Raw genomic sequence first — 25,622 nt, forward strand, 5'->3', positions numbered from 1 at the left:
ATATATATATATATATATATATATATATATATATATGTGTGTGTGTGTGTGTGTGTGTGTGTGTGTGTGTACTAACCAAATGTCATGTGCATAGTTCTTTACATGGCAGCTACTGTCAGAACACAAGAAAACAACTCAAGGTACATAATGAGACCTAGAATGGGTTCTCCCCATGGGGTAAATGGAGGGAATAACGTGTAATATTTCCTCCGCGAACTCTGGGCAGTTTTCTAATCAATGCCTCCGGTAACTCGGGCTTGTGGCTCCTGCCGCACAGAGGAGATGGGCTGGTGGTGGTGTGGTGCCGTATGGCCTTGGAGCAAAGTATGTTGCCACTCGAGTACCATCTAACCCCCCCTCATGAATAAAGCATTATATCCCCTCTACAACATCAACCGTCTTGCGTAACACCACTACACGCCAAGGTCCTCCTTCACTAAACCCTCGGCCGAGACGACTTAAAACTCCTCAAGTTGATGGATGAGCGAGACCTCAGTAGGTCCGACTTCATCACCTCGTATACTGAAGTGTGGCCATCAAATCCCTTCATTACGACCAATAAATTAGCTCGGCGTGATCAGTGAACCCACTGTAGTCGATCACCAACCATAATATGCACGTTAAGTGTCTTTTAGGCTCAGGGCGATATCAACTTACAGGCTTGACACAAAAAAAAAAATTGCATCCAACGCTATCTTTCACGGGTTCAATTACGTTGAAATCATCAGAGTTTACGACGGGATGGCTTTGACAACCCTACGATCAAGAAAACCTATTCAAAATGAAGAGACTCGTTAATCAATTGCCTTAAGTTCCCCTGGGGCAGAAACCACTGGAGTAACACAGACACATGGGTTACAGACGTTACGTCCCACTGGAGTAACACAGACGCATGATTACAGACGTTACGTCCCACTGGAGTAACACAGACACATGGTTAAAGACGTTACGTCCCACTGGAGTAACACAGACGCATGATTACAGACGTTACGTCCCACTGGAGTAACACAGACACATGGTTACAGACGTTACGTCCCACTGGAGTAACACAGACACATGGTTACTCACGTTCAAGCGACTGTCATACTAAATGGTAAAATAATAAAAAAGTTCAAGGCCAAACCTCTCAATAATCAATGAAGAGCACAGCAAAGTTTAAGAGCAAGAGAAGTTCAAGGGTAAGGAATCTAGTTCACGGTCAAGTCTGAACATATTAAAGGAAAATCTCAGAAAACAATCAAGGAAAAGTTCAGAAATATTCAAGGACAAACCCAGCCACCTTCAAGGACAAACTCAGATATTTAGGACAAGTTCGGAAATACTCAAGGACAATTCTAGCCACCTTCAAGGACAAACTCAAGATTCTTAAGGTCAAGTTCAGAAACGTACAAGGACAAATCCACACATCTTCAAGGACAAAGCTCAGAAACATTCAAGGCCAAAACCTAGACACCTTCAAGGCCAAGCTTAGAAAATTTCAAACGCAAGCTCAGAAAACTCTCAAGGTCAAGCTCAGACGCCTTCGAAGGCCAAAAGCTCACCCACATCTCCAAGCGCAAGTTCGGGCACCTTCAAGGCCACGGAAACAAGACACCCGAGGCGAAGCCAAGCCAAACCAAGCCTGCTAGCAGCCCCGCCAGCAGACGTCCAGAAGCAAGCAAGCAGCGATTGTCGGCAAGACGGAAAAGATCAATAACAGCACACGTTTGGGGGGGTGGAGGAGAAAGACCCCTCCCCCTCAGTGGCAGTCTGGGTCCAAGAACAAATGACGGATACACCGCCGATCCCGACCTCTGCGACGGCCGTAACCTTACGACCACGCCACACGCAACCCAGGTCCTCTTAACATATTCGACGTTAGAGACAATTTTCTTTTTGTTGTTGTTGCGATAAATGAATCAATCAATAAATACTGGAAAACACGACAAGTACAGAGAAACTTAGCAGGTTGTAGATGAACAACTGTCATGGTCAACACAAGGGGCTAACCTCGGGCAATTGATGATGAAGGTGATAGGATCCAGGTGTATATATATGGCAATAACTCACGACGGAAGAAGAATCGGATGCGGGAAGAAAAAAAAAATCCTAAAGAGATTTACGACAAAGTCGTATGTTACCAGCGACACGCAAAGACTGACGTAGTCATAGTGACGTCAACGAGAGGACAATAAGGGAGAGATGCATGTACAGACGGTGGCCAGGGAATGGATCAGTTCCTCGTGAAGGATTAACGAGAAAATGCGGTACGGTTATAAGAAACGATGTGTGATAAGAGAGACGTATGCACATGTCAGCAGATGAGGAATGTACACTACTGGAACACTAGATGTACTGAAATCTATGTAGTTGCTACATAACACGAACAGTATATAGTGTAGACATACACACACACACACACATATATATATATATATATATATATATATATATATATATATATATATATATATATATATATGGAAAGGATCACAAATTTGCCCGTGATCAAGATATTCCTATTTTCCCCGTGGACTCATAGGAATATATATATATATATATATATATATATATATATATATATATATATATATATATATATATATATATACATATATATATATTTGTGTGTGTGTGTGTGTGTGCGCAGACTTTGGTGTTACCGGACTTCAATCTCACGTCACGTCAAAAGTGGAAAGTCGCCTTTGGTGAAGTTGTAGCGCTGGGAGTAACAGTTAAAGAACTTCTTAATCCAAAGTCCATAAGTTTCCTGCTACAGGAAACAACGCAGCCTTGGAGCTGTAGGAGCTCCTGGAAAACGAGTCCTGAAATAACTCCAAGACACTTTCCAGATAGAGGTTACTGGAGCGACTATACATAAACTTTCGTTAAAGAAACAGAATGGAGATGAACCACATTAAACAGCAGAGGAGAAAAGCAGGGAAGCCATCAGTAACCTGGAGGTAAGCGAGGGTACAGAGGCACATAGTGACAGGCAGGAGGGAGGGAGAGAGGGTCCACCGGGGACACACTGGCTAACCACCGAGAAAGTGAAGTGTTTCTGTCATGACTGGACCACGACAGGTGGCGGAGGGCGGCGGGCGGCTGATAGCGAGAGGCTCCACCATGCCCCGCCACCAAGACTGATAATGTACGGGATGCGTCTCGGTAAATAGGTATGACTCTTAATAGTTTACCGGATGACGACAGCCAGCTCACACGTTCACTTTACGTGGGCTGTAACAGCCTCACTTACCCCATCCCTAATAACACAAGAACGGCAAACGGGTATACCAACGAACGCATCCCAGACACAAATACACACATCGCAACATACAATCATATACACAAAGACCCGCACGCCGTCAAATATACAAAAACAAAGCCCCACGTAATATAAGCAAAGTAAATAAAAACGAGGAAACAATGACAAATACTATGGTTTATCGAGAAACAAACACTCATAGCCATACAAACTAACGCTATGCAAACAGTGGACACCACTGTACCAACCAGCAAGCAAACAGACAGGGTAAGACTTGCCACCAAATTCAGCAACGCTTGGCAAATCTCGGTTGGTAAACACCAACGCATTCTCAAATCTATCGTAGTCTCAGTCAGCGAACTGCCGGATAGTGACTGTGTATGATATATATATATATATATATATATATATATATATATATATATATATATATATATATATATATATATATATATATGCAGATTATATACTCAGACATCACTAATCTCGCTCAAGAAGTTGTGAACAACAGTAACTAATGATACGCCGATAATAAAGTTGCCTGAGCCACCATGAAGTCCGGGCCGAGAACTCATACTCATCTTCATTAAGACAGACTGTGCCAATACATCCTTTCAGAACATTCCTACCAAAACGGTGCAGAGCAGCAGATTCTTCACGGTTTCTATCCTAGTATATCCACACACACACAACCTGGTTATAACACGGCAAAATATGAGAGCAAACTCCCAAAAATCTTACCCATTTACCAGCCACGTCTTTCTAGACAAAATATGCAACAGGTAGGTTCAAGACCCATGAAAAACGTAGCCTTAAACCATCGTTGTGGAACTTGTGTCTAAGACTAAATTACAAAAAAAAGGTGATGGAATATGATGAAAAAAAAAGTAATCTTAATGCATCTTATCGAAGCATAATTCGCAGCAAATGAAAATGAAAAATACATCAATGATTTTTTTCAACTAATGAATTCGAACATTCTTTTACTAAGGCTTAACACTTCACATAAATGAAACTACACAAAAGTTTCAGTATTCCTAAATAAAACGGTGCAAACCTTACTAAACTGGACACGGAATTGAGAATATTCATATGAGGAAATTTACAATACATTGTTAAGATCATTTCCTACCTCTTCAAAATGGTTATTTATATTCAAAATGGTTATCTGTTATGAAGGATCTTTTAGACAAGTAATTGGAACTAAGTGTAGAGGATGATGCAAGCAGCAATTTATTACTAACGAGTTAATGTAACCATTTCATTATACATAGTACCAGCTTCATACAAGAGACTGCGGAAAGGTTTTTACATACCAGTATGTAGTTTTTTTTTGGTTTTTTTTTTGCCAATCCAGGACTTAAACTTCCTGTGACTCATGATAAATACAGATACACAAAGCAATACACAAAGCAACGGTTCAAAATTTGGAAAGAACTACATCTCTACGTACACTCGGTTAAATGTGCGACATTTTAGTGATTTTGCATTTTGTAGCTCTCAGCTCAATTGGATGACTATTCATTATTAGCAAATCACTTCAGCCATAAAAACAGACTTTAAAAGGATCACTTAATACCAATTATCATATACAGCAAAATGATTAAAAATCAAAAATTTTTAAATTCTCAAAACTAGGTTGAAGGATACTGTATCTACTTCCTATTGGAGACTACTAACATATTGTATAAACATTGAAAACCCGAAATTAATAACCTTTAGATCTGAAGCTCATAAGGATAAATTTGAGGGTGGATAATCCATGCTTTCCTCAACTAAGACAGTATTTATAAGATCAAGAAAGATTAAACAGTAAAACGTATCCTCAAATGACTCTTCATCCTAATTCTAAAATGGACATCTATTCCGCACGATACAAACTGTGTGATTACAAATTCTTTTTCAATTTTACAATTATCCAAAGTCGAAAGAACAGTTTGAAAATGAAAAGTTCAGTGATGTTTGTAACAATCATCAATACTTTCAATGAAATACTGTGGCGAACTTCAATCGAAACGACAGTTAATGATCTTAAGCCGAGTCATGTTAAAAAAAAAAAAAAAAAATCCTCTTTTACCTAAATGACAAAATATACAAAACTTTCACACTACATTTCACTTCGGCAAAATGAAAACTGAATAATACTTCAAAAAAAAATAAACTAAATAAAACAATGCTAAGAACAGCTCTTACATCTATATAAAACTTACTACAGCATCGAACTTACAAAAAATATATTTTATCCAGTTGCCACGTATGTGTAACGCATATGCCAAAGCACCAAGTGATATCACATTCATCCCTGTACATAACCTGGAAAAATGACAGTTGTTTTGAATAAAGTGGTGGTGTCCGATTGGTGGTTGACAGGACAGGTTTGAAGGTTGTGAATAAACATACTGATGTCTGCTGAAGCGTGTCACAAATCATCAGTAACATCCACTGAAGCAATCATCCTAAATCACACACACACACACACACACACACACACACACACACAGAGGGATACTGTAGAGGACATTCAAAGTACGTATGACTAAAACCTTTGTAACCCGAGACTTAACAAAAATATCCTTATTCGTGATCCCCTTTCCATGAGCAAAAATAACAATAAAAAAGAATAACACGAAAGTTATTCATATCTTCAATTACTTTTAAACTCTGGGAGTCCTAGCGTGTACCTTCGACATTAAAAAAAAAAAAAAAATCTCATCTTAAAGTCTCGAAAAGACACCATCTTCAAAGACTTTGACTACCGCACCATTTCACTAAAACCATCACATTACCGGTAAATACTGACAAATGTAAAAATAAAAAAAATATATTTTTTGAGGAAAATAAGCGAATCTGCCAAAACTATAGAAAACGAGGATGAAACTCCCTCCCATCCTTAGTAAAGAGGCTGGGATACTCTCTCTCTCTCTCATATATATATATATATATATATATATATATATATATATATATATATATATATATATATATATATATATGAGTATATATATATATACTGATTCGTCGACGTAGTCAACAGAGTGCTTATGCAACACTTGGCGTCCAATACTATGACAAATTACCTCATACACTACGTTTCCCATGAGCCAAATGTCGAAGTATCTAACAGCAAGACGTACAAACTCGCAAACACTTTTGTACAACGACCAAACTTGTGCAACACGGGAACGTACGACACCACAACAACACAAACGCTGCAATCTAACACACGTGTACTCGAGGTAAAACATACCCAGGACACAAATATATGCAAAATAATGTACACAAATACAAAGACGCTCTAACACGCAGAGGAGCAGCCAGTCCTCTGGGTTCGCTCGCGTATCCTTGATGCTTCAAGTTTTCTTCTTTGGCCGAGCTAATTGGGTGGTTTCCCCCAGCGTGTACTTTCTTCTGAGAGTATACTATCCATAACTATCCACAACTGGTGTTGTAACTGTATACAACTGCGTGTTGTAGCCCATCGCGTCTTGAACACTCGGCATGGCTCACAGGAGTCCCTCCGAGCCTTTTGGGAGGCAAAGCATTAAGCATATAAACAGACCCGACGCTATCAACAAAACACAAATTCTCATTACGCGACTCGCCAGCCGTAAGGGAAAATATCACCCCAGCCGATCATTACAGCATCAAAAAATTACAAAATCCGGGGCTTGCAATTGTAGTGATGAAAATATATGAGACAACCTTGCCTTTAGCGGTAAGCAAAATAAAGCCAAAAATTACTACCTTACGTGTGTTTTTCATTCTTTGTTTTTTGTTTTGTTTTGTTTGGTCCCTCGATGCCACAAGTGATGACTGACCTTGCAAGTACGTGCAAGTAAATACGATCGAACACGTTAATGGCTGTCTGACGTGCAAAACTAGGAGGAGAACCTTTCAAATAATGACAAAGCGGAGTCGGGAGTTCTGCATCAAGGAACATGCCATCCACGCCGATCGGTCTCGGACAAAGAAGCGTCTAATTTCAACTGCTCCAGTAAGAAAGAAGTCTGGTTAAAGGCAGCGCGGCAAAGGCTGGCATCACTTTCAAGGCTTTTAGAGTGTACAATTACCTACATGTACGACACGGGAAGAGTTCTACGCTCGTGGAACCCCCGTATCAAAGTTTCATTACAGCAAGCAGCTTTTTTTTTTTCTATCTACATCCGGCCGAAAATTAGTTTCGGCTCTCAGTTTACTCCAAACACCCACCATTCTTACACTAAAGCAGCAGTGACTCTCCACACCTCCTTTCACACGAGCTTCCAGCCCGGCTTCTTGTAATGAACTGTGGTTGCTGTCGACTACATCTCATGCGGCACTCTCTTGCCTCATGCAACCGATCTGGAAACGAAAGTTTTAATCAGGTCACCCTTCTCTCTCTCTCTCTCTCTCTCTCTCTCTCTCTCTCTCTCTCTCTCTCTCTCTCTCTCTCTCTCTCTCTCTCTCTTCTGGAACCCCCTTCCTCTCACACAGCTCAGCTCTAACTCGGGTAGTGTCTTAAGAGATGCCCTTACCACGACCCTCCATTGCGTTCCATTAGGTGCAGTGACCAGACTTGAGGTGCACTTTCCAGTGTTGATCCAAATCATGAATTACCGAACATTTCCTCACACAGGAAGAAAGGGTCTGCCTCCCCAACAATCCTCCTTGATGTGGAGCTCTTGGCGACTTGTTGCGCACATGTCAACCCCAAGATCTCTCTCACATACAGATTCCTCTACCTTACACCCCGCTTGGTAGTTATCGCGGCGAGGTCTTCTTTCACTGTCTCCTCAATACCTTGTCGTCAGTAATATCATCAACCATCTTCACACCCACTTTCAGCTTGGTCTAGGTCTCCACGTAAGCTCACGCACCCACCATCATTCTCCACTTCTCCCATCATTCTCCACTTCTCTCGTGAACTTCGCATCACCTACGACCATGTCCGGTCTCCGAGGGTTCAGTTCATCGGACAACTCACTTGCGTATACCAAGAGGAGCGATGGGCCCAACACAGAGCCATGCGACACGCCGCTGACCACACCAGCCCACACGCCGGAGTGTTATATCCCGTGTCCTTTGTTTACTTCCACAAAGGTACTCTTATGTATAGATAAGGAGTTCTGTCCCCTAACTCTTACCTTATTCCGATGTGGTCGTATCAAAGTGGTTTCCGGTAGTCTACCCGGTTATCCCTTTTATCTAATACACGTTCAGTATCGCCCGAGTCTAAGAGATGTGTCATATGTGATCCTTCCTCGAATCCGTGTTGCTTCTAATTAGCTACCCATTTTTCGACAACAAGGAGTCGTCCATTTCATCTGACTATCTTTACCAGAGTGTGAGGGAGAGCAATGTACACTCGTGGGGGCCCCAGCTCTTGAATGCTCTTTACCTCAGTCGAGATTTTGCCACCACGAAAGGCTAAAGCATAAAAAGATAAAAAAAAAAAAAAACGCGTCAAATACATACTATCGAGTGCTGTGTATTAGATGCAGAGCGCGTCCGTGGACTACACGCCAGCAACCCACGCGTCTGTGAGGCAAATATGAAAGACGAACATCCTTGGCAAGGGAGGAAAACTTATCTGTAACTGCAGTGCTGCGTAGTGCGTGTGTGTGGATCTGCCTATTTGTACTGTGCGAGGAGGGAGTTTTACGCTCGTGGGGCCACACCTCTAAAATATTTTCAATCATACAACCTTTTAAACTTGTAGATGCAATCCACATTTCCCACGTTCTCTTTCAGTTTATTCCATTCGTCCATTGCTCATACCAAAAAAAGTATCTATTTACATCACATTTTAGACAGTAATTCATGTCCTCGGGTTATTCTATCCCTACATCCTCCGTAGAACTTGCAAAAAAAGTCATCAAGCTGCCTTAGTAACTTAAGAGGTTACTCCTCACTCTTCATGCGGAAGACTGACGGAGTGTGTGTGTGTGTGGACTGGATGCCGGCAACTCGGGTGCACGTGAGGCAGAGGGAAAAGGTACCAACCTGGGATAGGGAGGGGAAGCTTGAAAGCCACTGCAGTTCTAAGATGTGTGTGTGTGTATGTGTGTGTGTGTGTGTGAGAGAGAGAGAATGTTCGGTCCAGCAAAAACAAATCAGTGGGGTGGGGCGAAGAAGGGTGGAGGGGCGGGGGAAGAGTTAACTGTACCCATTACGGACGCGGTGGCACAATACGTGACACAAGTCCCGGTACCTATTCTTTGTGGTCTTTCAAACAGCGCGCATGCATCACGCAGTTCCTGGCCAAACGTTATGATCACGTCCAACACAAGCAGCCAAGAGCCTGTGAAATATATGACGGTGGGCAATGGAGACTCTGTGGAATACAGTCCATTTCTTTTTCTTTTCTTTTGTCTTTTATGGAGTCGACTCGTGAAGCATGATCAAACCCTGGATCTTTTGACTTGAGATTAATATATCTAAATCGTGTACGACAATCGGTTCGTTCCGTAGGACAGGAAATGGGCCCAAAAAGAAAAATAAACGAGATTAAAGGTATCGATCTACACAACACAATCTCCAAACTTCAAGACCAGCCCTCCCAAAAAACAAAGGAAGTGCACTCGACTACGCAGAATTCCACCACTTGCAAATGAGGAGCCGAGGAGACAAAACACTGAATGTTAAATATACACACTCGAACGTCAAAGACACAGCCACCGATAACAACGAAAAAAAAAACTATTTTCAAAACGCTCGTGAAAAAGACGGTAAGCAGTCAAGACCAGCTGTAGACATGTGATACACTCAGTCTTACGCCCTCAGTAATTCGCAAGCTTAATTTACTGGTGTATCACATGTATACAATATGTATGCATTTCCTATGCAATGTGAAAAATGCCGGAGTTTTAGAAATATACGGACATCGATCGTATCTTTTATACAAGACCCAATTATTCTACCTTATTCAACCTTAATTAACTTACCCACATTGCTGTACCGTGTCAGACATTGTACAAAATATATAGAAAACGAGTAAACCAAACATTTCAAATCGCCTAATACCGTCAGGCATTTTACCCAATACCCAGGAATTTCATACAATACCTGATTTCATATTCTGAATACAATATATACATTCCTAAACAGTGGGGACAAAACAGCGCATGAAAAATGTGCACAGGGAGGCTGAAAACAAAATCTACTGTACATGTGAATTCTACGGTACATGCTTGAGAAATACAGGAAGTGAAATACACAAGAGAGAAACATGTACACGTTACTAAAGTACGAAACACCAATACATACAAACGTGTGTAACCGACAATTATGAAGCAAATGTCACTATCGTCACGAGCAAATAGTAGCAACAGCAGCCATATATATATATATATATATATATATATATATATATATATATATATATATATATATATATATATATACATATATATTATCCCTGGGGATAAGGGAGAAAGAATACTTCCCACGTATTCCCTGCGTGTCGTAGAAGGCGACTAAAAGGGAAGGGAGCGGAGGGCTAGATATCCTCCACTCTTTTCTTTTTTTTTTATTTTCCAAAAGAAGGAACAGAGAAGGGGGGCCAGGTGAGGATATTCCCTCAAAGGCTACCTCGCTAATGCAGGAAATGGCGAATAGTATGAAAAAAAAAAAATATAAATATATATATATATATATATATATATATATATATATATATATATACATATATATATATATATATAAACGAAGCAAATGACCAACATGTGCATTAGAGTGAATCACGCCAGTCCAGTATTAAGACAACATACTAACAAAAATATATTCATATGCAAACACCACAGGCTTATGACGGGTCATCATTAATAACCTTCATATATCAGTTGCAATATTATGACTACATTAAATATAAAAGACCGTACACTCACTCTCCCGTCTTCTAAAAAGATACAATACCAACTACAAAACACTTCATGACGACAACCGAACGTAACAAGTTTACATTCAGCGAGAGAGAGATAGATGGTCCGCGCTGCTACCGGCTGGCAGTCAAGCGGCGGCGTCTGTAAGGAACTGACCTGCTCAACACTGACTCGTCTCAACTCTCTCATTAGCACCAGACCCACCAGGCGCAGCGACCCCACACATTTCTCAAGTGGGCGTCTACGTTAGCCAACAGCCTCCTCCACTCTGCGCGCACACACCTCAAGCGCCGCGCTGGCAAGGTTGCCCAAGCTAAGAAGGACGGGAAGCGATAGATTCGTAACATTTTAAACTTCGATATCATTTTTTTTTCTACATTACGCCATGCTATGTTATATGGGCAAAGAGGACAACTACTGCTCCCACTCAAGTATATATAAGAGAAGGGTTGACAAATGGGTACGTACCTTGCCACACGGGGGATGGAGTTCTTACTTATATTTGTATTGTACGAGAAGGTATTTCCACATTCGTGGACCCCCCCATCTCCTGAACGTTCACAATTATCATACATCCTTTTAAACTCCTAGATGCAGTCCACATTTCCCGCGTTCTCATTTTGTTCATTCCATCCATCAACAAGTCATATTTTAGTAGTACATCTTTAGAAGACATTCAACCAATTTCTTCGCCTCTTCAGTATGTTTATCTATCCAGTTTAAAAACGGTAAAGGGCTGCGATCAAGACACCCTTCACTTTTCTCTCTTACACTGCCTATATTAACAATAACAATGATAAACGGTTTACTGAATTCAGGTAGCATTCGGCTGACAATACACAGTTGTTACAGAACTGTGTGTGTGTGTGTGTGTGTGTGTGTGTGTTACTGTGTGTATGGGGAGAGAAATCTACAAATGTCCTGTTTCTCAATTTTTGTATATAAGTCCCATGTCTTTTTAACTTCCACCACGAGCCACAAGACAGACAGCTCTGGCGAGGATGTATCAACGCCGGTGAGCAGAAGGACCTCCTTCCTCAACTACAGAGGAAGGAGCACCATCAACGTACTGCTACTCTTTGCAGTCCGGCCACGAAGCTTCACAAGCCCCATAAAATGGGTTCTGTAATTACGATTAGTATAAAAAAAGTAATAATAATAATAACAACAACAATAAAAATAATAATAAATAAATAAATAAATAATAACCATCACAACCCTAGAAGCAGTTTTACACAGCTCCTGAAGCCTTAACACTGTCCCAGGAAGAAGTATGAAAATGATGGAATCCTTTGGAGTGGAAGTCCTCGACAAGCAAAGCTGGACTCTCTTTCTGTCTACTGACGAAGGAGGAACTTTGCCCAAGGTAAACCTCCTCACTCGAGGTGTGCACTTGCAGGCTCAGTCCGGTAACATCAAGAACACGTAACCGCATGCACTTACTACTCAACTGCACATACGTAAGACACACACACACACACACATCACAACACTTTGTGACCTGCAGCTCCGAACCGGTGGACGTGTCCAGCTTCCTGAGTGCTGCAAGAGCCTCATAATGACAGGAGGGACTCCCGAGACAGGAAACGTAATATATATATATATATATATATATATATATATATATATATATATATATATACATATATATAACATTGTCCTTCAACAGCCAAGATTCCAGCCCCAAGAATTCTTGCTGTTAGAAGGCATTATGGGTTTCTATGAAAGTGCGCGTTCACTGGTGCTACATTTGTGTTCATATACCTCCGTGGGTGACAGTAAGTTCGGTCAAATTGCTGGTGACTGGGTAATATATCTGACGGGATATGACCAGTAAAGACCCCCGTTACTCATGAACACGAGACGAAAGGGTATTCGATTACTAGTAATCGAATTGTTGTCTCACTATCATGGGCAGTATAGCAGAGTGGTTAGTGTACCCAGCTGCCACACAAATGGTTCGAGGTTTCGAATCCTTGCTAATGAGGGATATTCCGAGTTCTATTAGCCACGGCTTCGGTGCATTACACATAACAGCTAGAGACTGAGTGTGAACGAATGTGGTCTTTTTTGTCGGTTTTCCTGGCGCTACCTCGCGGAAGCAGGGGGTAGCGATGTTGTTTCCTGTGGGGCGGGGTAGCGACAGAAATGGATGAAGGCAAGCAAGTATGAATATGTACATGTGTATGTATGTTCATGTCTGTGTATATGTATGTATTTGATATGTATATGTATGTATATGAGCGTATGTGGGCATTTATGTATATATACATGTAAATGAGTGGATGGGCCATTCTTCGTCTGTTTCCTGGCGCTACCTCGCTAACGCGGGAGAGAGATTATGTATAATATATATATATATATATATATATATATATATATATATATATATATATAGAGAGAGAGAGAGAGAGAGAGAGAGAGAGAGAGAGAGAGAATGCCAAGACAGTGCCCATAATAGGTTTCTTTAAAAAAAAAAATGTTTGACGTGTCTTGAATCACTGTTTCCCATATAACGAACAAGTAAAATCTGGGGATTTGTCCTAATCCAATTGCATGACAGCGTCATTATGACGCCCTCATACGTGCATGGGGAGGAAACACGTCAAAGCGGTGATTGCAGGGGTCTGACAGAGGGAGTTCCGAGCACTAACTCACCCTTATTCACAGTCGGTTGAGAGGCAAAATCATACGAATCTCTCACGCTAAGAATGACACAGGCCACAATCAACCTCCCCTGCAGGACGACATCACATGCGCAGAACAAGGTGGAAACATCGCCGAGATGCACTGGTTCCATGTTTCAGGCGGTCGCGTCCTGCGCACCGGGCTGCGAGCACCAACCCGGGCATCATCATGGAACACTTTCTTCACGTCATCCACTCCATTAGACGAAGGTTCGGCCGGCATTTAGTCTTCGTGTGTCTCAACATGCATGCAAGTATGAGCGTTGGATTTACTACACTGAGGTCACTGATTGACTGTGGTACTGATGAATCCATTTCAGTGTTTTGGGCTATTCAGAACGAAGGTAGCGGCCCTTGGGTTCGAAGGCCCGGGCCTCTGAACAAGCCCTTTTATGCTTTAGGTCTTTGGCCAAAGGTCGTACCGTCGTTCCCCGAAGGATTCAGTGTAATGTTGTAATCTAAAGACAAACAAAAATATACGGAATGGAAAGTCTAAAAAGCAGTTAGAGTAAAGGTAAAAAGGCTGGTGGTTGGCACTTGGAGTAGCCTTTTTTTTCCCCCCTCCCACCCAAAGAGGATATTAGTTTGCATTAAGGGTTCCAGGACGACCGCGAGACAACGGCAGACAATTCTGAGAACACACTACAAAGGGCCTACCGGGCAAAGTGGAAAAACTCCAACTTAAACGCCAATCCTTATCAGACTGAAACTTAACGCCACTATTTATCGGGCTATAACTTAAACGACACGACTTATCGGTAGCTTGACACTAACCAGGCCTGACCATTAGTAATGGTCAGGCATACCTAAGGTTCTAGATACCTCCCTATCACCGGAACCCGGGGTTCCAGAGACATGGGCACCACCGTTACCTGGAATTCCAGATACCTGCCTATCACAGTTACCCGAGGTTCCAGACACCTGGCCACCACCATTACCTGAGGTTCCAGACACCTGGCCACCATCATTACCTGAGGTTCCAGACACCTGGCCACCACCATTACCTGAGGTTCCAGACACCTGGCCACCACCATTACCTGAGGTTCCAGACACCTGGCCACCACCATTACCTGAGGTTCCAGACACCTGGCCACCACCATTACCTGAGGTTCCAGACACCTGGCCACCACTATTACCTGAGGTTCCAGGTACCTGGCCACCACAGTTATACGAGGTTCCAGGGAGCTAGCCATTACTGTTACCTACACAGGAGCTGACCACCACAGTTACCCGAAGTTCCAAAGGACCTGTTCACCAGTTTACCCGAGGTTCTAAGAACCCGGCCATCACAGTTACCCGAAGTTCCGAGGGACCTGTCCACCACAGTTAATCGAGGTTCCAGACACCTGGTCACTTCCGCAACCTGAAGTTCCAAGGACCTGGCCAACACAGTCTCTTCCCTGGAATCACTACCTGAAGGGATGCATACACAGACAATTACGAGTCCTTATAACGAGATTTTGTCAAAAGGAGAAACTAGCGCGTTGCGCTCACCGCAAGAATATCTAGACTCGCAAGGAATGAGTCATCTGTTTCGTGATGTCAAATTCCATGTGCGAGATGAGAGACTGCAGTGTCTGCGGAGCGAATGCCAGCTGCCCACGTGTGGCAGAAGAAAAAAAAAGACGGTAACCTGGGCCAAAGGACTGGAAACCGACAGTCACTGAAGGGCCGTCGATAACCCTCCCGATACCCAGGCGGGTAACACAAGTAATTCCTCTCTGGCTGGTGACTGCCACTACACAGAGAGAGAGAGAGAGAGAGAGAGAGAGAGAGAGAGAGAGAGAGAGAGAGAGAGAGAGAGAGAGAGAGAGAGAGATCCCAACCCAGCTTAAGACAGCAGAGCCAGTCCCCACGGCCGCCACCAGGTAACTGAGTAAGGTTCCAGGAACCATCCAGACAAGGTAAGGGGCGCAGCACATGCTATATCGACTCCTCAACCGACGACTGCTACCTCTGGCGGGTGACGTAGTCTTTACTCAGATCTTTAACTACAACTTTCATCTGAACTTTAATTGCCACGAACCTTAACTTTAACCAACACTATCTTTATACACATCACTAATACCTCCAATTCAACGCATACTTCCGTCTAAACTTGACCAAAACACTTGCACTTTATCAAGCACTTCCACGTAAACTTTAAGGACCGCATATACCTAAAATTTAAGGACCACATACACCTAAACTTACGTAACACTTGCTCAAGATCGTTTTCACGCCACTTCTGACACTGTCCTTAATACTAATGACCTTGAACACTCGAGCGAGCGAGACGACACGACCCCTGAGCATGATGGCCGGGCCTTAGACCTGATACCTAACGGGTGTGGTCAAAGGCCTGGCCGTCTTACCCCAAGAGTCGTACCGTCGTGGTGAAGGGTCGTAAAGTCATGCTCTGAAGGTCGTACCGTCGTGCTCAAGGAGTCAATACGACCACAGTGGCTTCTGCCTTAGTAACTGGCAAGAAAAAAGTAAGTCGATGTCAAGAAGATCGAGATGTTCTCAGTCTCGGGTACGCAGAAGGATGAAATAAGGTAAAAAAATTTTATCCGCTCTGCATATCAGCCGACATGACACGGGCAAAAGCACATCCAAGTCACAGCCATCTCGGATGAAAGACAAGTCCGGGGGATGGGGGTGGGGGGGAATGGGCACCTCAGATTTATGTAGACCCCGAGTCAAAAGATGAAAATGTTATGGGATGAGGAAAAGACAAATGACGGAAGATAAATCCACAGCTCTGCTGTGAGAGGAAAGGATAAAGTATCTTAACGGTTAATCCCCGTGTAGCTGGTCTCCAAAAACTACGGGATACAACAGCCAATGCGTGCCGCAGGCCCAGGCTTTAAGGGCTGGGACACACTGACGGCAGTCGCCGACACCATACCAGCAGAAACAAGCGAGGAAAACAAAATCAAGATGATAGCAGGAAAGTTGATAAAACGGAAGGCCTCTTATTCCACTCTGGAGAGAGGGATGAGCTCCCTCGGGTAAGGGAGCAGCAGCATTCCACAGTGGGGCGAATTACACCATTGTATGAAATACCAACACAAAAGAAAAAAATATAGCCTGCACCTTTCCAGCGGCCCCAGCCTTTGGGATACACAATTCTTTGTGCTCATTATGTAGAGGTTCCTGGATACAGAGGAGGATAATGGTTACGATCAACATGGTCATGAACCTGTAGTGTTGAATGGTGCTCCGAAATGTATCGGGAAATGATCAAGACTCAGACACGTATGTGGAAATTGTTTCTGCAATGCTAAATCTAAAGAGGTTACCGCTAAACAGGTATCGGGGTGAGGAGGGGAGGGAAATCGAGTTGGAATGTGTAAAGTAGAATCATCGGCGTATGAATTAAGAGAGCCACAAAGAAAATGGTGAGGCTATTGGAGAGAACCTACAGGTAAACCTCTCTTCACAGGATAAAGATGAAGATCACAACACAAAAGGTTATGCACGAAAGAACGAAGAGAAAGAGGAAAGCCAAAGGAAGTATTATGAAGACGTACACCATTCCCCCCCTCAAAAAATGACCAAAATGCCGGAGGTACGTCGGTCCAATTGTGGGTCACATACACGGAATTACCAATACAACTTGCACTGCGAAAGCCATTTCGATGTTCTGAAAGTCCGGAACAAGAGTGCAAGCCTGTATCTAAACATGAAAAAAAAAATCATAGATTTTGTAAACAGCAGAAATGAGAGCCATGGGGCGATAGTTACAGGATTAGTCACTTTCAAGAGATGCTCTGGACTACTGTACAAGTCCGAGAAGGAAAAGCTGTTTTTTTTTTTTTTTTTGACAGACGAAACAGCTGTCGAGGTCAGGAGCTAGGTATACCTTCTGGTCCATACGCCTCGCCCACCTGTAGTCAGGAAAGAAATCGAATGCCCTAACACCAGAAAAACATACGACATCATACGATCGGTAGGAGAAACAGAGACGGAGAGGAAGACTGGATGTGACATCATCCAAAGTAGAGTCAGGATATTAAGATGCCGAGAACAATGCTTTTATTAAAGTTGTCGGAGACGCAGCGACCAGAATTATCTATCATTCGAAGAAATCAAGTATGCAATCTTTTTTTCCGGCTTTCTTCACCCTAAGAATCACAGCTTTGTAGCTATCAAGAGCAAAAGGGAAAGACGGCAATTGACGGGGTAAAAGATCCACCCACTATACGGTCAGCACAGCTGGAGGCATCCCGACCGCTGAAGCAGTACTAGGTGGTCTAATTTTAACTCGGGATCAAAGCTACGAAACGAAGGCCATTCAAGAACACTCCCAGCCCGACAATGATGGCGTTCCGCAGGGAGGACAGGGAGTGGACGCACCCAGGTAAACATGATGCAAGTAAAATTTTGATCAGCAGACCGTAGCGGATGGGCGAAAATACCTCATCTGGAACGAGAGATCAGAGGAAAGAAAAAAAAAGGGGGGGGGGCATTTACAGGAGTGGTCTTGACTATCAGAAACTCGTGCTGGGTGTCTTAAATCAGCTAAATTGTTTAATTACTCAAAAGTATTTTGGAGTATGTGGCCACCACTGGCTTCTAGTTGACTTATTTCACACCGGCAGCGAGAAAACCCACAGTTAAAGCAGTCTTACGACTTCACTCACTGTTCACAGTAGTTCCCAGATCCCTCACTGTTCACCAAAGTTTTAAGCTATCGTTATTTTCATATTCTAGGCAGAGGGGAGGTAACCATCTCAAGTTGCTTCCCCAATGCCACCGTCAGGTAAGGGTAAGGCTTCAAGGTGGTGTTTACTGTGCCCCTGGCCAAGTAAAAATGCCACCTTCAGTAATCCCTTTATGTGATATAAGCGATATACATGTGATAAATGGTTGTCCCTGGGGTGAAGCACGGCAATGGCAACTCTTATGTCCCCACGGTACGTGATGTACTAATGGCAACATGGTGTCCATACTTGATGTGATGTGCGCTTGTGATACGACACATAATGCAATCTAGTATGCCCAGGTGACGTCAAGTAGTCGTCCATTCTCCACGTGATGTAAAGCCATGGAAACAAGATGTCCCAGAATGACATGCATCCCGATGGCAATGATGAGTCTCTTTGAGAATAAGAGTAAACTTCTGGTTTTATCTCAGTAGCGTCAGTTGCCTGCGCGTACAAGGTCAACACCTAAGCAAGCAATAAACTTTAGATCATCTAAATATGTCCAGCCAAAAGAAAAATTCTTTATGAATACCATTAGTGACTTTTGGTTAGAGGTATCTACGCACGGGTATAGAGCCTAGCAATTCCTGCTTCTGTGGTCGTATGACTTCAACCCCAAAACAAAGACTAGGCGACCATTCAGCATGACGGTATAGTGTGTGAGCAAGACAGCTCAGTCCTTGAGCACAACGGCACAGCTCTCGGGCTAGGTTATAGAACGTATCTTGCGGACCTTCAAGACAAGAAAACCAATGATGACATTCTTCAAGAGTTAATACTTTCACGAATGGCATACACTGCTATGTACTGACAACACCTTACAAGGTGGGCGAAGTTGCAGAATTGGAAAGCATTCAAAGATCCTTCACGTCCCGTTCGACGCGACAACGGAGCTGAACTACTAGAAGAAACTCAAAATCAGTGAGGCTGTACCCTATGAAACTCAGACGAGAGAGGTACACATCGTTTGCACCAGGAAAATCCTAAAGGTCACTGTCCCACAACTGCACTCAAAAATAATTTCTTACTAGCTAAAACAGGCACGTTACACTGTAAAGCAGTGCTCTAAAATGCAGAGGTACGACAGGCAAAGATAAAATACATTTAATATTCAATGCCTAAGTGTATTCAACACATGCCTGCATACATAAATACAAAGGGTGCACGGTGGAGAAATATATAAGGCCCTTGGAGAAGTATTTACATGGTGTACCACTCCAGTCGGGCTGTGGTGACTACGCTTCCAACAGCCTGCTCAACCTACGTCCTTACTCAGCAGCCTAAACCCAGCCAGGGCTGTAGGGGTAAAAATCCCGAAAAGTCTACGTCATGTAAACGATGGTACAGCCCTCGCACGACGACACAGGCCTTGAGCACGACGGTGCGACAAATGAGTATGATGGCCTGACCTTAGAACTAGCCCTTAAAGGTAAGGTCAAAGGCCAACACGTCATACCCAAGGGTCGCAGCGTCGTGCTCAAGGGATAAAAGGTTCAAGTTTTTCTGTGCATTCTACCTTTATGTTCCGTAGGTCCAAAGCGATCTCATTTTCATTACGAGAATTAAAATCATTTACTCCAAATATAATCATGAACACCATAAGATGAAATATCAGCATTACTACTAACACTATCCTTATAAAAAAAAAAAAAATATCAATACGGTTATTGTAATTAAAATCATAATGATCTTATATTGCCATTTCCGGAAATATTAGCCAAATCATCGCTGTACAATAATAATAACATAACAATGATTAATATCATCATTAGCAGTAGCGGTAGTAGTAACATTATCACTCCTTATTCTTCGCAGTATCATTATACACGAGCCAAATAAAGACTGGAATACCCGTAAACAATAAGTCATTAATAAGATCACATCCCTCCCATTTAGCGAAACCGAAAAACTTTAATTACACGATGTGACCAGAATTTCTAATTAACGTCAAGAGCTTCTTCACCCATCGAGACAGGACGATCCGCGTTGGAGAAAAAAAAAAAGTCGTACCTCAAAAAGTCTGATATCACAACAAAATCAAGTGTGACCTCAAGGTTGAATTTCCGAGTAGGGTGTATCTCCATTACCTTTGCTGATAACGACCATGGCAAAGCCACACTGTGTTTTCATGGGTCCGTGGGAGAACGATGACTGACAGCACTGTTCTCTCCTGCAGAGGGGCAGTGAGGCAAGTTCCCACGATCGGAGTTTTTTAAAGAACAGTTGTCAGAGGTAAAACATTCCAAACACACAGTCACATTCTTACACCAACGTTTTATTTCTGTCAATACTCGGACTACTTCAAGAACTGAACAACTGTATACACACACACACACCCACACACACAAACCAAACAATTAATACAAGAAACTTGACATATGAATCTCTGCAAAAGTGCACTAACCAATTTTCAAAAGATATTAGTTTACAATGATTTGCCATATAATAATTCTATGGAATTTTTTTTTAATACTAGTGAAAAAAAACTGATCTGAAAGAACATATCAGACTACGTCGTAATGTGACACCATTAAAGGCTAGTATGTCGAACGCTTACATCACTAGGGAGTTTGCTCGGTGGAGCTTACGAAAGGTGGGTTGGTTGGATGTTGTGGTGAGCTTCACCACTAAAGGATCTTTCGGGATGTAAGTTAACGGCACTGCAAGGTTTCCCTTGCTGCATGCTTACTCCACTACTTGGGATTGCTGTGCTGTAGGATTATATTACTCGAATTCGGTTGCTTCCAGCAAAATCAGCAGCGGCATCACTTCGGGGTGAGGTCTCTGTATACGTGTTATCTATGTGCCATGGAAATTCTGACGAAACATTCACACCCGCGAGTCATGCTGGCAACTGCCGTAGTCAGACCTGACCTGACGATATAAGAGAAAACAAACACAAAAGAGAAAACTGGCAAAGAATCCTTGAATGGAATAACGAATCTTTCTCAGGCGTTTCCATGTGAAATGTGCATGTTTACATGAAATGCTAATTAAGGAATGCGTCCGAAACACGACACGCCACCACAGAGAATGAACAATACATGCACAATGGAACACAACTATATCAAGTAGTGCCATCATATGGAATCCAAACTGAACACTGTCAACCCTGCCAAGTCACACTAAATACCATCACCGTAAACATCACCATGATATTCCCCAGCACCTTTTCGACAACAAATTATGCCCAGATGATTTTCTAGATATTGGCACCTTATTTCAGCCTAGGCAATAATCGCAAAGCACTGAAAAATTATTCGAGGCGCCGCAACCATACAGGTCCGTATGACTGATAAAAGATTCAACATATCAGACTCATCCAATATTCTAGAACTTGCTACCCATCAGCTAAATAAATTAAATGTTAATCTTGTCTGTATAGGTCTCAACTAGACTAAAAGCATCATCATTTTCAATACATGACAACAATCTATTTTACAATGTTCCAGTACGCACCTAGCAGACCAAAGGAGTATCCAACTACGGCCGTCACAAAGCCGGAAAAACACTGCTGACTTTAATAATGAACGCAGAGTTGACTTTTTTTTGGCATTCCTTCAACAGTCCATGACAACGGGTATCTTTCAAGCATACAAATACTTTTAAAGCAAATACTAACACTGACTTCAATGCAATTTACATGGACGGAAAACCAGATGTAGAGCTGAAAATATGATCACCCAATGCATGCAACGTGTAACAAGTAGTAAGGAATCCACCTACATACCTTACTTGTGTTGTCCCTAGTCCAGCCTCACCAGCTCTCGAAGTCGATGTTCTACTACTAAAAATTTCCAGAGTTCATCACTCACAAATCTGAGTTCATCACAGATAAAAGCCTGTGTAAAAATTTATATCTACTTTAGTATTGTTTCGCAAGATTTCAAAAGGTAACTGAAAAATGATAGTCTTAGGCAGCGACGGGGAAAACTTAAAATCCAAAAGCAAGTTTACATTAAGTAAGCGTGGCAGCCACACACCTTGGTCCCCCAGCTTACCTGCTTGTACCTATCTGCTGGTCCAAGGCCAGACCACCGCACCACTCCTCACCAATCACTTCACAAAATGTCTTGATATTACCCTCTTTATCACTTTATTTCTTGATGACACTCGTCCAACGTATACTATCTACCTCCGTTACTAACTATTTTCTACAAATCACTTCACTAGTCCAGTTTCCTGTGATATAAAAGTACTAAAAAGCAAAAAGGGTGTATAGGTAAGCGTCGTACAAGGGGTGGATGAGCGCGTACGTGTGCGTGGCCCCACCGCCTCCCGCACTATGGCTAGCCTTGAACTTGGGCGAAGAGGTTTTTGTGGCGGCCGCTGATGGCAGCACCTCCCGGGTCCTCCCAGCGTCCGTCAGCCGCTCTCATGCACTGCCAATGTAAACTGGAGCCCGCCGCCGATATGGCTGTCACGACAAAACACACTCCTTTCTCTCTCTGATTAATCAGCGCGTCCCGGAACTCTACCAAGTTCATTAGGTCCTACACACCTATTATCGCCTTACACCTTTTCTCGAAATTCTACTATAGATACACAAGCAGAACCTGCCTGATAAAGCACTAGAAATACACAAGCACAATAGATATATCACTGGTATGTATGAGCGTGCAAAGTGCACCCAGTGACCACATACTTCACGTGCGAATGAGTGCGTGATGAATGTCAGGGCTTAAACCGAGTGAACGTTCAACAACTGAGTGTACTAAATTAACTGCTTTAAGAGGATGAAAACATTGAAAAATGTACCTAAAAACAATATTGCTCCAAACTGAAGCGTTAAACAGGTGGTCTGAACACAAAATCAAAGGACAGGGGTAACATAAAATCTACTTATTGTTGATTTTTACAAGGTTTGTAAATGTTCTTGTCTTATAGCGATCGATACGAGCTTTTAAGGATTCGACACGGATGTGTGGATGTGGTAGCAACAGAAACTAGGCGTAGAGGGATCTCCGATAGCAGGAGTTGACGGTGGCGAAAGTGATGCAGGATGCTTAACCCTCAGTGTCGGATAAGAATGGCTGCAGAGTCGGGAGGCGAGCGCCACTAATGAGTTTTGTGAAGGGCAGAGGATGATGATCTTGCATGTCGTTTTCTACATCTCTAACGGCCCCTGTCGTATAGTGGAAAGAGAGTAGGGAGGCATAAGGGAGTTAGAAGAGATTTCAAGTTTTGTAGATGTTCTTGATACCAGGCTCAGGGCGTCCCGGCGTCCCGGTTCTACGAAAACTGCGGAGACGGCAGCCGTAAAATGTGATAGTACAGAGACGTGTTTCATCCAGCTTTTTTGGTTATCCACAGTGACACAAAGCAGTTCAGTCCACAGCACAACGACAGAGGATATGGGACACGGCTGAAAGTGAAAATGCTGCACATTACTATGGTCTTGACGCCGGTGGCGTTGAGGTGGTTGGCGGCGATCTACTTAACGAATGCTGTTCGGGGCGGCCTGGAGGGTGCTGTGGTATGGCGAGTTATTCCAAGTGCTAATATCAATACTAAAGTCGTCAACGTTCTTCCTTCAAGCCCGTGTGTCCATCAGGCTTTACTGGTGAGGATAATAAAAATCCAAACGTCCTAACTCTGTGCACTGTGGGGTTGCTGTCCATAACTCAACGGGATCTTCCCTTTCTATCACACTGAAGAATTTGAAGCGACCTCTGTGCCTTACTTTGTCAACTACTGGAGCGCCCTCCGGACCATAACCGGATCTCTCTACGACTCTATGAACTACTGAAACGAACCCTGTACCATTCTTTGTAAACTGCTGGTGTCCGTATACCTCTTTCTGTGAATTAATGGAACATCTTCTGCATCTGTATCTGTGAGCTGTCACAGATTGCAATGAAAACGTCTTCTGTTCCTCAGTCTGTTAGCTATAACAGCGACCTCTGTAGCTCGGTCTATGTTTGATCTATCTCTGTACCTCAGTCTGTGTGCATCGAGTCACCTATGCGTCTCAGTCTGTAAACTAAGAGCGACAGACTGAGCTGTTATGAACTGACTCTGTACCTCAGTCTGCGGGCTGTTAAGAGCAGACTCTGTACCTCTGTCTGTGAGCCATTTGAGCTAACACTGTACCTCAGTCTGTGAGCTATTTGAGCTAACACTGTACCTCAGTCTGTGAGCTATTTGAGCTAACACTGCACCTAAGTCTGTGAGCTGGTTGGGCTAACATTGTTCCTCAGTCTGTGAGCTGTTTGAGCTAACACTGTATCTCAGTCTGAGAGATGTTGGTGGCACCTTTGTACCTCATTCCGCGAGCTTTTTGGGCTACTTCTGTATCCCAGACTGTGAGCTGTTAGGGGTCCCTCTGTACCCCAGTCTGTGAGCTATAAGAGCTACCTTTGTCACCCAGTCTGTGAGCTGTTAAAGCAACATCTGTACCTCAGTCTGAGAGCTATGAGGGCGATCTCTGTACCTCAGTCTGAGAGATGTAAGAGCAACCTCTGTACCTCAGTCTGAGAGTTATGAGAGCGACCTCTGTACCCAAGTCACTGAGCTGTTAAGAGCTACCTCTGTACCTCAAAGAAAGCATCAAGAGCTAAGTATTTTCCCTCAGTCTGAGAGCTATCTCTGCATCACAGTCTTTGGGCTCTTATTAACCTTATCAACTGTCTGTGGACTACTTGAGCATTGTGTGTTCCAGTCTGTGAACCATTAGAGCTTCCTCTATCTTTCTCTCTTGTAGTGGGAAAAACTGGAATGCCCTCCGTGCTTAAGTCTATGAGCAATCAGAGCGATCTCTTTGCCTCATTCTCCGAGCTGTTGGAATAACCCGTGTAGTTCAGCAATTAACTCTTAAGAACTGCAGTAGCGACCTCCGTAATAACAGTTTGGAGGTCGCTGGCGGCTAGAACTCCTCAAAGAGACTACGGTTTGGGAGGATGGGAGGAGGGAGACGCTGAGAAAACAGTAAAGAAAGAGGAAAAGAACAAGCCAAGTCTTCGAAATAGAAAACTTGAGCAAATGAGTAACCGATTCTGATGAAGGAATAGACAATTAAGGTCGCCTTCTTTTTTTGCATCCAAGACAATGTCTTTTCTGTTTTCTAGGAGTATCAGAGCCGGCCGGGCAACAGCCGGCCACTTTCAAAAGATTAATGGGGTTAGAATGCTACCATCAGAGC

The 25,622-nt window shown here is 43.0% G+C and overlaps 1 protein-coding gene across 9 annotated transcripts in view; it reads right to left on the reverse strand.

Moving 5' to 3' along the window:
* The window catches only part of Oatp74D (Organic anion transporting polypeptide 74D), a 494,863-nt gene extending 472,091 nt beyond the window's left edge, over positions 1 to 22,772 (reverse strand). For 5 of the 9 annotated variants that reach the window (XR_011714762.1, XM_071679226.1, XM_071679228.1 and 2 more), the window contains exon 1: positions 22,212 to 22,771. The gene's annotated coding sequence lies outside the window, so the exon portion shown is untranslated. Of the gene's footprint in view, positions 1 to 22,211 lie in introns of all 9 variants that reach the window. The other 4 variants (XM_071679230.1, XM_071679225.1, XM_071679231.1 and 1 more) reach the window with 3 other exon arrangements.
* Positions 22,773 to 25,622: the final 2,850 nt, after the last annotated feature.

The sequence above is a fragment of the Panulirus ornatus genome, chromosome 29 (genome assembly GCF_036320965.1).
Source record: "Panulirus ornatus isolate Po-2019 chromosome 29, ASM3632096v1, whole genome shotgun sequence".
Lineage (NCBI taxonomy): Eukaryota > Metazoa > Arthropoda > Malacostraca > Decapoda > Palinuridae > Panulirus > Panulirus ornatus.